Genomic DNA, 13,592 nt, shown 5'->3' with positions numbered 1-13,592 from the left:
TCTCATTGGTAACAACAACTTCTTTCCCTACCAAAGAAGACTTCATGGCAGAGAGGGCTCAGGCTCAGAGAGCTTGGCTGTGAACAAGCAGAAGGAATGCTCTTCCAGGCAGCCTGAATGTGAGACCTCCTGAGATCCATAACAAGACCTGGAGTAAGCAGTTCCACAGGCTGGAGCATAAGGCAGATGAAAAAGAATGGTTAAAAGCAGATTTAAACGCTTGGTATCCTTACCACTATTCTTCCAAAGTAATTAATCTCCAATTATATTAATACATATATAGAGATATAAGTCCCATCATGTGCAATTCTATATTATTGTAGCTTCAAGAAGTCTATACCCCAAGAACATTGGGAGAAGTCAAATTTTGCTAATCATAGGAGGGAGATTTCATACAAAGAAGAATTTCCCAACCATTGGGGTTTTTTATAAAAGGCATGAGCTTCCAACAAAGTAATGAGCTCCCCACTGCTCAATGCATTTGTGTGGGGGCTGGAAGACTGCCTGCTTGGAAGGTCAGAGAGATTTCTGTTTTGATAGGAAGTTGGCAAAAGGACATTAAAGGAGTCTTCCAAGCATAACAGGTTGTGGACTTTTGGGTAAGAACTAAGGATCCACCTGGGTTTAACCCCAGTTCCACTCCTTACCAGCTGGATGACCTGGGCAAAGGAGCTAACATCTCTGTGCTCCAGTTTCCTCAATGGAAAATGAGGATATAAATACTAGTGCCTACTTCAAGGATTATCGCGTGGATTAAATGATTAAATTACATGAGTATCAGGGTCTAAGACATAATCAGTGCTTGGTAAATGTTCATGGTTGTTCTTGTTATGACATTGTTATTATTATTGTGTGCTCTGGGTTCTCATCCTCTTCATGCTCCAGCATCACGGGATGCCTTGTAAGTAGATGCCACCAAAGTGGCTACACAGCACAACATGACATCCTTCCAAGTACAGACTATGCACAAAATACCCAGTTTCCTTCTGATGGCTCACTTTTTTCTCTTTTTTTTTTTTTTTTTAGTCAAAATGAAGCATAAGGCAGATGAAAAAGAATGATGAGACTCAGGTTTGAACAGCTGACATCTTTATAACCATTCCTCAGATATAATTAGTCAATAGTTACATTAACACATATACAGAAATGTAAGACCCATCATGCGTACTTCTATCTTATTAGCTAGAATTCAAATGTTTTTCCACCCTCAACCCCCTGAAAAGCACTTCTGGTGAGGAGAGTGGAAAGTCAGATTGGGGACCCTTTCTGCCTTTCCATTGGTTCCCTTGTGTTGAATTTTTCAGAAAAGTTTACTTTGAACTTCCATGACCCTCCTTCCACCCCCCTGCAAATTTACACACAGAACACCTTTGTGCGGCTGAGACATGGACAGAGCACAGAGAAGTTCTGTCAAGCCAAACAAGTTGATTCATGAGCAAAAATCCCCCAACTGCGTTCACAGATTAAATTGGAAAAGTATCAGCTGCTTCTGGTTGAAAATTCCACTGAAACACTTCACAGGGTGCCTGTGCCTTCAGTACATATAGTTCCCAGTGCTTGCACAATAGTCTACACGTGCAAACACACACGCTCAGTGGTACATAAGTGGCGTGTGGCCTCAAGATGTCTGTGTCATCTGACAGCCAATGGTTTCCTGCATATTTTCTGTGCAAACACATCCCTGTCTACTAATGTGCTGCAGCCCACAAAGTTTAACAAGTTTCGGGTGGTGGGGCACTTGGATTTTGAACTTTACAACACTAGACGCCTGAGTCTAGCAAAGGGAAGTTCCCTGTTTTGTTGGCAGCCTTTTATGCTGGCATGCCTTTTACGAAGAGCTTCAATGTTGGGTAAGGAACGGCTATAAATCTGCGCTATCCTATATGATAGCCACTAGCTACTTGCTTTTGACACTTGAAATGTGACTGATCCAAATTAAGACATGCTACAGGTATAAGATACACACCAGATTTCTAAGATTTAGTATCAAAAAAGTAACTCACTAATATCTTTATGGATATATATGTTACAATAGTAAACAGACTATATTTGATTACATGAAATCTATTATTAAAATTTCACTTGTTTCCTTCTCCTTTTTCAGTGTGACCACTAGAAAAATTTAAATTACACATATGGCTCACATTATATCTTAATTGTTCAGTGTTGACCACAAGTATTTATTAAAATCAGAATCTCATAGAGGTGCTCCAGGAATCTACATGGTTAATACGTACCCAGGCGATTAAGATTATTGCCAACTGTGGACGCCTGAAGTAGCAGACAGTGACTTGAACCATGAGTCAGAACACCTGGATTCTGCACTTCATTCAAGTTCCTCCTCCTTCCTGGGCCTTGGTCTCCTTATTAACAGAAGGAAGTTCTTGGATTAGACCTAGAAAGGCATACAGCTTAAGGCTTCCATTCCCATTACCCGCTGACTGTATGTCCATCAACCCATGAACTCAGGTCAACAGAGATCCCAGAGACTGACTGGACCCAAATGGATAATAAATTCAGGCCATTGTGACCCGAGAGAAGCATTCATGCTCTTCAATCACAGGTACTCCTGAGAAGTCAGGGAGAAAGGGTTACCTGGGGGCTTCCCAGAGAGTGCAGCTAACTTTGGCTGAACCAGATAGAACCTCATTTATATAAATGTCATCATCACCACTAACTGACCAGGGACCCATGGCATGTAAAGTGTGCACACACACACACACTCATGCAAATCCTGGAGCAAATTCATATCCTTAGGATGCCCTAAAAGTGGCCAAGATTCCAGGACCAAGCTGGGGCAGAACCCAGCTGACCCTCAGTGAAGGCTACTTGATGCAACCTACCAACCTATTCAACCAGAAGAATCCTTTTTCAGACAGGAAGTGGGAAACCAACTTTTTTTTTAACCTTACGGAACTATCAATTTCACCTTTCCAAGAGGGCTCTGACAAAAGTTGTTAAACCAGCCTTCAGAACCTTTGAAATGCATCTTCCTAATGGAAAATGGTTTTCCAGTGGAGAAAAATTAGCTTGTTCAAAATATTTCCAAAAGTAACTAGTGAAATAAGTAGTAAAAAAAAAAAAAAAAAAAAAAGTCTGTGGCTTTTGGAGGAGGAAGGATAGGAAGCAGAGAAGGAAGTGGGTAAAATCCACTTCCAATTTAAACCCCAAGTGCCCTTAGGGCAAGGATGTGGGACAGTCTCTGATTCCTGGCTACCAGAGGGCACCAATAGATGGACGTTAGATTTCAGATGGTAGTATTTCAAACAAATGTTTGTTGACTAGTGTGTGAAGACAAAATTCATAAGACTGCCTAAAAGGAAAATATCCTGGCCCCAACCTTTTTCTTAATCAATGTAAAAATCCCCAGATTCCCCACCACTTTATTGACAGAGCGAAGATAGTAGTAAAGACCAGCAACAAGCTGGTCACTCTGCAGCCACTCAGATATCAGTGCAAGGGTCTTCTATGACCCAGGACAGGCTGTACCCAGGGAAAGGGCTTTTTCTCCATTAAATAATAATATGACATAGGGCTGAGACACCAGACACCATGCTGAATGTAGAACCCTTGTGGAAGAGACCAATCTCTATATCTTGCATCACTAAAGACTCATGTTTTTAACCTCAGACCTTCCAAGATTATATTTTCACATTAGTTTGATTTTCATGTTTGACTGAAATGTCGACTTCTGACCAAGCTCATGGAACTGGGGTTGGCCTGACCCACAAGGACTTTACCATCCCAGCTGGACAATTCCTGCCAGCAGGTAAGAGGAGGAAGACAAACAAACTTATAAGAAGTGTAATAAGCAGAACTTGGACCCAAATTATGAGCTAATGCCATGAATAAACACACACAGAGATTCCAGGTAAACTGTAATTCTGTTTACAATGGAACAAGGCATTCTTTCCTGAGACTTCTCCTTCTCGCTTATCTGATTAGTAGCTCCACATTCATGTGATCTCCTTCTTAAAAGTTTTCTACTACCACATGTGCAGGTAATAGTACTTTGCACAAGAAGTCGAGCTTAGTTAAACACAATCAGCATGGTCCAGGCAATCAGCTACATACACTGCCAAACAAAACCTCTAGTACCATTACCAACTGCTATGGCCATCTCACTGTATGACCTCACCTCGTCCTCTGAACAGAAAACAATTAATAGTACCCTTTTTGCTATCCTTAGATCCCAGACTTGAGAGGGACATCTGGGTAACTTAAGTATTGGGTTTTAGAGATGCTGGGTCACCAGGAACCCATGTTAATGAGCAACCAAGGGGCTTCTTGGAAGATGACAGCCCAACAAGCAACTTTTAGTCATCATCAGTGAGAAATTACTGCAAGTAGACCTTGGTACCCAGTCTGAGCCTAGCCCAGCCCAGCCTGCCATATACAGAGACTGTAATGGAAATAGGGGCTGTCTTTAACTAAAGATATTGAAGGCATTAAGGCAAGGGAAGCACTACTTCAGTTACCTTCCATGAAGTACAAGACTAAGTAAAAAGAGAAATTCTCTCCACAGAAGACCACACAGCTGTGGCCCCTAAGGGCTCCACATGTCATCGGCTCAAGCAGAAAAGATGGCACCCAAGGGAGTGGACCTGAGAGGGGAGGCAGCCCTCACTCCTAGGGGTACAGAGGCTCTCCAGGGGTCTTGGGTGGCAATGGAGGCAGCTTCCCAGCATCAAACAATAAAATGGCAGCTGCACATGGTAACCAAGCTCACAAGTAATTAGGAGAAAGGTTTCTGAAGGCTGAGCTCCCAAAAAAGCAAGAAAAATATGAGTCGCCTATACTAACGTGAACCTCTTTTAAAGCTCAGGAGTTCTATGATCTTAACTATAGTTTACAAATTCAAACCTTTTCTGAGATGCAAAAATTGTAGACACACTGAAGGGCTATGGATTCCTCCAAAGGGTGAACCAGAGATCTCTTATGGTCATATCTCCCTTGAGGTAAGGCAATTAGCTGGCTTAATCTGAAGCTTAGAGAAAATGAAAGATAAGCCTCTCGGTGAGTAAACAGGATGAACAACAGAGGTGGCATGCGGTCATAAGAACTCAGTGCCGTAGGATTAGGCCTAGGGGTTTCACCTGTCTAAAGAGTAGTCATCTTCACAGGGGAGTGGAGGAGCATAAAGAGCACTGACTCTGGGGGCACCTGGGTGGCTCAGTCAGTTGAGCGTCCGACTCTTGATTCCTGCTTAGGTCCTGATCTCAAGGTCCTAAGATCGAGTCCCACATCAGGCTCCACATTCAGTGGGGAGTCTGCTTGGGATTCTCTCTCTCCCTCTCCCTCTGCCCTTCCCCATTGTGCTCTGTCTCTCTCTCTCCAAAATAAATTTAAAAATCTTTTCTTAGGGGCGCCTGGGTGGCACAGCGGTTAAGTGTCTGCCTTCGGCTCAGGGCGTGATCCCGGCGCTGCGGGATCGAGCCCCACATCAGGCTCCTCTGCTATGAGCCTGCTTCTTCCTCTCCCACTCCCCCTGCTTGTGTTCCTCTCTCGCTGGCTGTCTCTATCTCTGTTGAATAAATAAATTAAATCTTTAAAAAATAAATAAAAAATAAATAAAAAATCTTTTCTTAAAAAAAGGAAAAAAAGAGCACTGACTCTGGACTCATAAAGATGTGGACTCACATCCCATTTCTGCCACTTGCCAATACTGTGAATTTTAACCAATTAGGTAAGCTCTTGGTATGTTGGACACCTCAACTATCAAATGAATATTCTAATAAATACCTTGCAGGACATTTTTGAGAATTAAACAAAATACATAAAGCTCCAAATAGAATGTCTGGCATATTGTAGTTGCTTTAAAAAAAAAAAGTAGCTGGAGTGCTTGAGTGGCTCAGTCAGTTAAGCATCTGCCTTTTCCTCAGGTCATGATCCCAGAGTCCTGGGATCAAGCCATATGTCAGGCTCCTTGCTCGACAGGGAGCCTGTCTCTCCCTCTCCTTCTGCCTGCCACTTCCCCTGCTTATGCTCTCTCTCTCTCCTGCTGTCAAATAATTAAACAAAATCTTTTTTTTAAAGTCTCTTATTTTAAAAAAAGTAGCTACTGCTATTAACCAGCCAATTCTAACCAGCTTCCCTTATACATAAAAAAAAAAAGCATAAAAACAAATCAGAGATTGAGCCCACTAATGAAAAGGTCAAGAACAGTGTTTGTGAAGTCCTAGAATTTGAGAGAGAAAATCTCAGATTACATGGTCTAACCCCCTTATTTTTGGACATAGAACTGAGGCTGTTAAGTGTCAAATTAAGGCTACACAATTAATGAGGAACAGAACAGACCCAAAATCCATGCTTGGCTACTGTTGTGGGTTGAATTGTGTACTCCCAAAATAAAATATGCCGGAATCCTAACTCCCAGTACCTGTCAATGTGGCCTTATTCAGAGCAGGAGTCTTTACAGAGGTAATCAAGTTGAAATGAGGTCACTAGGGTGGACTCTAATCCAATATGACTGGTGTCCTTATAAAAAAAAAAAAAGGAAATGTGGACACAGACACACACACACAGGGAAAGCACCAATGGGAGGTTGGAGTTATGTCACATCAAGCCTGCATAACTACCAGAATCTGGGAGAGAAACCCGGAACAGATCCTTCCCTAGAGCCTTCAGAGGAGCAGTGCACTGTAGACACCCTGATCTTGGACTTCTGGCCTCCAGAACTGTGAGACAATAAATTTCTATTGTTTAAGCCACTCTGTTTTTGGTGTTTTGCTTAGGCAGCCTTAGTAAACTAGTACAACTACTTCCCAGTATACCATGCCAATACACCAGTAGTCTTTAAATCCTGTTCCATAAGGCCCTAGGGCTCCTGAAAAACAGTGATGTGCTGATAAATGTTTGATAAATGGGCCTCAGGAGGAGGTGAGGGGGACCTAATATGTACTATTTACCAATTTCCATGGTGTAAATACTCCCACCATGGCCAATTTCAAACTACCAATGTGTGGTCAGCAAATGCAAAGTCGGGAAGACCTGCACACTGTCAGCTCTCCTAAGCCAATATGAGCCCCTGGGGGGCACCGCAGGGAACGCCACAGACAAGCAGAAGACCAAAGAAGCAGGACTCCAGGATCACCGGTAGCCCAAAATAAGCACTGTATATTTGGGAGTAATGCTACTAAAAAAAATGCATGAAACCATTGCCATAAACCATGACCCTCAGAAGAATATATCCACCTCTTTTTTTTCAACCTGTAGCTCCAGTTAAGTATCTATAACCTGCATGGACCTCTGGAGCCCTGGATAAGTGCCTGTGGAGATCTACCAGCTTCAGAGGGTACCTCAAGGGGCTCTTTGTCAGACGTCACCCCCTTTATTTCTGGCCTCTACTTCCTGTCCATTAGAGGTCACGCAGCTTTCACTGACCTAGAGATGAATTTCAAAAAGAATATCTTTCTTTCATAGTCAGCAAAGGGCCAAATTCTTTACCAAAAAAAAAAAATCTCTTTGGGAAAAAAATTCCAGAAGAATCTATTCACAGATTCTGAGTCCTTAAACCAACTATCCAATGTGACACAGAGCTGAGACACCATGAGAAGGTTTCCTTTTACTGGGCCTGTTCTCCAGGTTGATGCTTCTGCATTATAACATTGATGTCTCAAGACTTCACATAACAGTTCAACCCACAGGAGTCAGTGTTTATGAAGTTTCTTTCCCAAGATGACATATTTATCCCACAGTTCAACTATTTCTTTTTTTAAAAGATGTATTTATTTATTTGAGAGGGAGGGAGGGGAAGAAGGAGGGGAGAGAGAGAATCCTCAAGCATACTCCTCGCTGAGCACAGAGCCCGACACGAGGCTCAATCCCAGGACCCTGAGATCATGACCTGAGCCAAAAGCAATCCCAGCTTAACCAACTGAGCCACCCAGGTGCCCCTCAACTATTTCTAACAGAGAAAATGTATAGACTAAACACAGCAAACAATAATGGTGGAAGAGAGGGGGGGTCATATAGTGGTTCTCAACTGGGGGTGATTTTGCTTCCCAGGAGACCTTTGGCAATGTTTAGAGATATTTGTGGTTGCCACAACTGGGAAAGTGGTTGCTATTGGCATATAGTGGGTAGAGGTCAGGGGTGCTCTTAAACATCTAACAAGGCACAAGAAAGCTTCCCATGATAAAGAATTATCCAGTCTAATGTCAACAGTGGGAGGTTAAGCACCCCTAGATTGGGGAAATGGATGGCCCAGAACACAACAAGATAAATTTGTTTATGGTCCCATCATGGGTCTAAAGAGCTGGCCAACAAAATGGTCTCAGGATAGTGGCATATCTTCTGTATTGACACTCAAAGAAGAGGCTCTGAACAACAAAATCATTTTCAATAATAATATAAAATAATTAATGAAATTAATTAATGAAATAATAAATAAGAGACCCTATTCCTTTGACTCATTCTTTGTATCCAAGACAGACAATTAAAATGCTTTAAAAAAGAAAAAAATTTCATTTTAAAGATATTACCCAAATTCAAGAAAATATTTCATTCATGAACTAAAAGTTGCACTTATCAATCAAAAACATTTTCACCCGGCAACTCTCACTGTTTCAATGTTTTCAATTTTCAACACAAAAATTCTGAGCGGTCAGGCAAAATAACAGAATTAGAGGAACTCAAATTTCATTTCTTCATCTTTGTAGTCAGGGCACGAACAATGTTTATTTACAGTCTACTGTTTAAAAGGCAAGAACGTGTAGTGCCGTAGCACTGGCGGCACAAACTGTAAAAAAAGAAAAAGTGAGGTCAAATGGTTCGGAATCTTTTTAAATTTAATCTTTAAAAGAGTGCATATAGCTGAGTCTCCTTGTGTGGGGAGCTGACTCTATAACTGGAGTTTCTCAATTAATTTCCACAGAGAATAGAGTTTACCTATGAGCCAGGCTAGAACTCAAATTCCACCACTCGCTGCCACCATATTCTAACGGTCACACGGGCCAGGCCCTTCAACATGGGAAAGGCCTACACCAGGAGGTGAATTAGTGAGAAGGTGAGGATCACATGGGGGGCCACGTTGGAGGCTGGCTACCACATTTGGCAATTCATTGTCAGCTGTCAGTTTTGTGTGGCAGGGACCCCACTACACAACAGCAAGAGAAGTCTTTCTTTTTCTGCCTCAATGCAGGGCATCAATACTGCATCAAGAGGACGTTCTTATTACAACAGTGAATGTCTTCAGTGTCCTATTCATATTCCTCTTGTTTCACTAATAGCCAGCTCTCATCTTACAAGACAGTAAGCCGACTTGGCAAGAAGACCGAACACAGTGATTGTGAACAAGAGAGTATGGAACACTGCATCCAAAACTAAGGATATACTGTATGGTGACTAACATAACATAATAAAAAATTATTATTAAAAAAATAGCAAGTAAAAAAAAAAAAAGATAGTTTAACCATCATGGACAGCTCTAATTAGCAAGAAACAGGAGCGGTGACCAGTCTGAGTTGGCGTAAACACCTAGAAGGGAGTATTATTTTGATAAATGACCAAGACTCCTCAAACCTACAATTCACTGGCTGAAGTCAGCCTGGAGGACATTATGCCACATCTCCTGTGACTTGGCCACTCACTCGCTCTGTGAATTCTCCCTCTGTATCTGCACTCAGGGGGTTCTCAAATACTTGCTGAGTAAGTAATACCATCAACAGATTTATAGTCATTTGACATTTTCATCCTAAATTTTGCCCTAAAAAATACCAAAATATTCACTAAAGCAAATACTACACAATCTCAAAAATTATATTGATAAGATTAAATAACATGAGGAGATCACTGTGACAAAGCAGAAAATCAAAAACTTTTTTGATAGTATTTTTTAAACTTTGGAAAAAAAACAGCTATTGCAGAAAACATTGTTTGGATGAATATATGGTAATTACACATAATGGTTGTGTTTCAGCATTAGGACTAAATTGATATATTTTCCTTTTTTTCCTTTTTTATATTTCTATTTTTTCCATAAGGTTTCCAACAGTATTAATTAACAGGGAGGGGTCTTTAGTTAACTCTGTATAGCTAAGTAACATAAGAAGTAAAAGAGCATAGAAAGAGCACTGGCCTGGGAAAGAGAATGTCTATGTTCTAGTACCGTTGTGCTGCTAGTCTGCAATTTGAAGTCTTTCCACTTCTCAGCTTCTGCAAAAGGTGGGAATAGGGAGTACTAATCACTTCACAGGTGTGTCGTATGGATCAAATGAGACGCCAAACACAGCAAACGTATTTTCATTCTTATTTTCCACTTCTCTGCTTTGTTCTAGCAATTCAGGTAGAACGGCTCATGTGATTGATTAAAAAGAGACCACTTTCAGAGTTGCTTTCATTGTAAATAGCAAACTAACCAATAAAAAAATAATTCCAAAAGTACTACATTTTTTATTGCTTAGTTTGAGAGATTACAGCTAGAACATTTCTTTTGAAGTTGAATATATTCTTGAAGAGTGTTTTCCAACCATCATGGCTTCCAGCCACACCAGCACCAACTCTGGCATATCTGGGTGTGTTAACGTGTCAGACACCTTAGGTGAGAGCCCCCTACAGTAAACTACAGCTTGAGACCCAGTGGTATGCACCAAAACGGACAACAGAATATATAGAGAAGACTCCAAAAGAACCAGGAACCCATCTGTCTCCTCATTTGATCTACATGTGCACACGCACGCACACACACACACACACACACACACATTTCAGTTGCTTCAGGAGAACTGGACCACCAACAACTCAGAGCCAGTGGGCTGAACTTCCTGCTGCAGAGAAACAACTCTGATGTGTAGGTTTCCTGCTTTCCTACAAGGAAAGAATGAAGATGGCAGGGCTCAGGGATGTATTGATAGGATGCTGTCCTTTAAAGGAGCAAAAAGGAGGTGGCTGGATGGCTTAGTCAGTTAAGCATTGGACTCTTGATCTCAGCTCAGGTCTTGATCTCAGGGTGGTGAGTTCAGTGTCCCAGGTTAGGCTCCATGCTGGGTGTGGAACCTACTTTAAAAAATAATAATGAAAGATGCTGAACTCTAGGAAACAGAGGGTTGCTGGAGGGGAGGTGAGTTGGGGGAGGGATAAGTAGGTGATGGGCATTAAGGAGGGCACTTGATGGAATGAGCACTGGGTGTTAATATGCAACGGATAAATCACTAAATTCTACCCCTGAAACTAATAATACAGTATATGTTAACTAAATTGAATTTAAATAAAGAATAAAAATAATAATAATAAAAATTTAAAAAATAAAGGAGCTAACGGAACCCAGTGAGAGAGAATCCAGGGTTTCCTGTCTGGGGGAATGGAGAAATAAGACAGGGAATGTAATAGTTAGAAAGAAAAACTATAGGAACCAGGAGGCACTTACATCCCCTCCACCCCAGTTCTAACATAATACAAAACGAAGTGCCCCTGAGGCAGGGACCATAGAACTGCATGCAACTTTACCAAAGGAGTAAAGGGACATCCTAGAAGACACAGTGAGGCCCCGGGATGGGAGGAAAGGGAGGGACGCTCAGGAAAAATCAGCAAAGGTGGCCAGTCATGGGTGCCAAGGGGACAATGAGGAGCACAAATTCCCAGCAAACGTGAGGCAGCAAAGTGATTTAAGAAAGAATGGGTGGTAAACTGTGCCAAAGTTGGCAGGAGATGAAATAAGAGGGAAAGAGGACTGGGGTGCCTGGGTGGCACAGTCGTAAAGCGTCTGCCTTTGGCTCAGGGCATGATCCCGGCATTCTGGGATCGAACCCCACATCAGGCTTCTCTGCTAGGAGCCTGCTTCTTCCTTTCCCACTCCCCCTGCTTGTGTTCCCTCTCTCACTGGCTATCTCTCTCTGTCAAATAAATAAATAAAATCTTAAAAAAAGAAAAAAAAAAGGAGGGAAAGAGGACTGAGATGCAGCCAATGGTTTGTCAATAGGTAGCAACTGGGATCTGGTTGGGGGGCAGGGGGGCTTGTTGTAATGGAGTGGTGGGAACAGGAGCAATGACCAGGTGGAGATAATCTCCAATAATCATGCCTCATGGTGCCCCTAAGCATACACCAGTAAAGAGAGACTACGCTGGAGGAGGCAGATTTGTAAAACCGGGAAGGAGAAATTATATGGTAAGAAAATATGAATACAAATAAGGGTGAGATTAGGGGATAGGAAATGTATGGGTGTTGGGTGGTTTGTCACAGTAGGATAGAAGAGATGTAAAGGGGCCCAACCTGGAACTTGAAGGACTCACGGGAGTGAGGTAGAATAGGTGAGAGCTGGGCACAGACCCAACTCAGAATCCAGTTCAGCAAGTAGGGCCCAACGTCCACAGGGGTTGGCAACAACCAACCAAGTGTCATCCAGGGAGGCAGACAGCATGGGATGGGGTGAGAGAAGGGAGCACATCTGTCAACATGGTGAGCCATGAACTTTCCTACAAGTAAACTGAACCAGGAACAGGAAAGAAGCAGAAGCAGGAACTGTTCTAGGAAAGAGGCAGAAAGACAGCCAAGCAGCATCAGAGAAGAAGGGCAGAGAATTGGACTCCTGCCAATGGACCATGGTTCAGAGGCAAGACTCCAGCCCCTGAGGAGGACTGACAAGGGCAAACAGAAAGGAGAGGCCGATCCAAACACAAGTGGGAGACTGAGTACTGGGCAGGTTCCCATGAGAGGAGCCAGGTTCCCAAGAGAGCATGGCAGCCAGTGGTAGTCTTGGGTACAAAGCAGACCTAAGAGCACGGACAGTGACTGGTTGCACCCAGAGTGCTGGGCCAGAACCCTAAGCTCCCTCCCCTAGAGGCACAGAAAGACCAGGAAGCTTGGCTGAACATCCCTCTTTGGTTCAAAAGATCCCAGCAGAAGAGGACCACTGACGCAGAGAATCAGCAGGGGCCAGAGATGGGGTGTGTTAACACAAAGTGCAGCTCATCTTAGAAACATAAGCAGAAAAGGAAGCACGCAGTGTAAGCGAGAGCTTAGGAACAGTCTTGAAGAGTATTCCGTGGAGAGGACTCCCAGGAAGAAGTGAGAGGGGATTCCCAAGGAATGCTTGCACTTGCTGCCCCCAGGCCTAAGCAATCATGGACCCAGAGCTGTTGCAGAACACTAATTCATCAAATTCAATGCACCCCTGATGCACACCAAATCAGAGGATTCGAGACTGATCTGCTGTGAGGTCCAAGGAAGAATCTGACTTCGAGGATGGGTAGATGCCCATGGGAGTTCCCACAAGAGGTTATGAACATTCTTTCTTTAGAAGTTGTTTTTCATAGTGCCGATTCACTTACTCTGAGACAGTCTGCATATAGTTCTGAGGGCCAAGAAATGAGTCCAACAGCGTCACACAGTACTCTGCAGCCCATTTGTTCCCTCTCCTCCAAACCTGCCCAGCACAGGCCAGCAGCTGCTTTCCATTCTGCGACTCTCCAAGTTTAGGGTACTGGCTCAGGCACTCTTTCAGTGGGATGACTGAAAAAGTGCATTTCTTCTTAGCCAAACAAAGGCTTCAACATCATCGATTCCTATCTTAAGCCTTTTAAAAGGCCCAAAACCCTCAAGGGCCAACAACAAATTCTTTAAAACTTTCTGACTTTACGTTGGCTGCCTTAAAAAT

The 13,592-nt window shown here is 42.7% G+C and overlaps 1 long non-coding RNA gene across 6 annotated transcripts in view; it reads right to left on the bottom strand.

Moving 5' to 3' along the window:
• The window catches only part of LOC121100388, a 116,758-nt gene that overhangs the window by 59,430 nt on the left and 43,736 nt on the right, over positions 1-13,592 (bottom strand). For 3 of the 6 annotated variants that reach the window (XR_005832120.1, XR_005832116.1, XR_005832117.1), the window contains 2 exons: positions 2,238-2,363; positions 32-170 (listed from right to left, as the gene is read on the bottom strand). The exons of 2 other annotated variants lie outside the window; for them this stretch is intronic. This is a non-coding gene — a long non-coding RNA (uncharacterized LOC121100388). The remainder of the gene's footprint in view (positions 1-31; positions 171-2,237; positions 2,364-13,592) is intronic. One more of the 6 variants, XR_005832118.1, reaches the window with a different exon arrangement.

The sequence above is a fragment of the Ursus maritimus genome, unplaced genomic scaffold (assembly GCF_017311325.1).
Source record: "Ursus maritimus isolate PB19 unplaced genomic scaffold, ASM1731132v1 scaffold_4, whole genome shotgun sequence".
Classification (NCBI taxonomy): Eukaryota; Metazoa; Chordata; class Mammalia; order Carnivora; family Ursidae; genus Ursus; species Ursus maritimus.
This window is presented reverse-complemented; position numbering and strand designations above follow the sequence as displayed.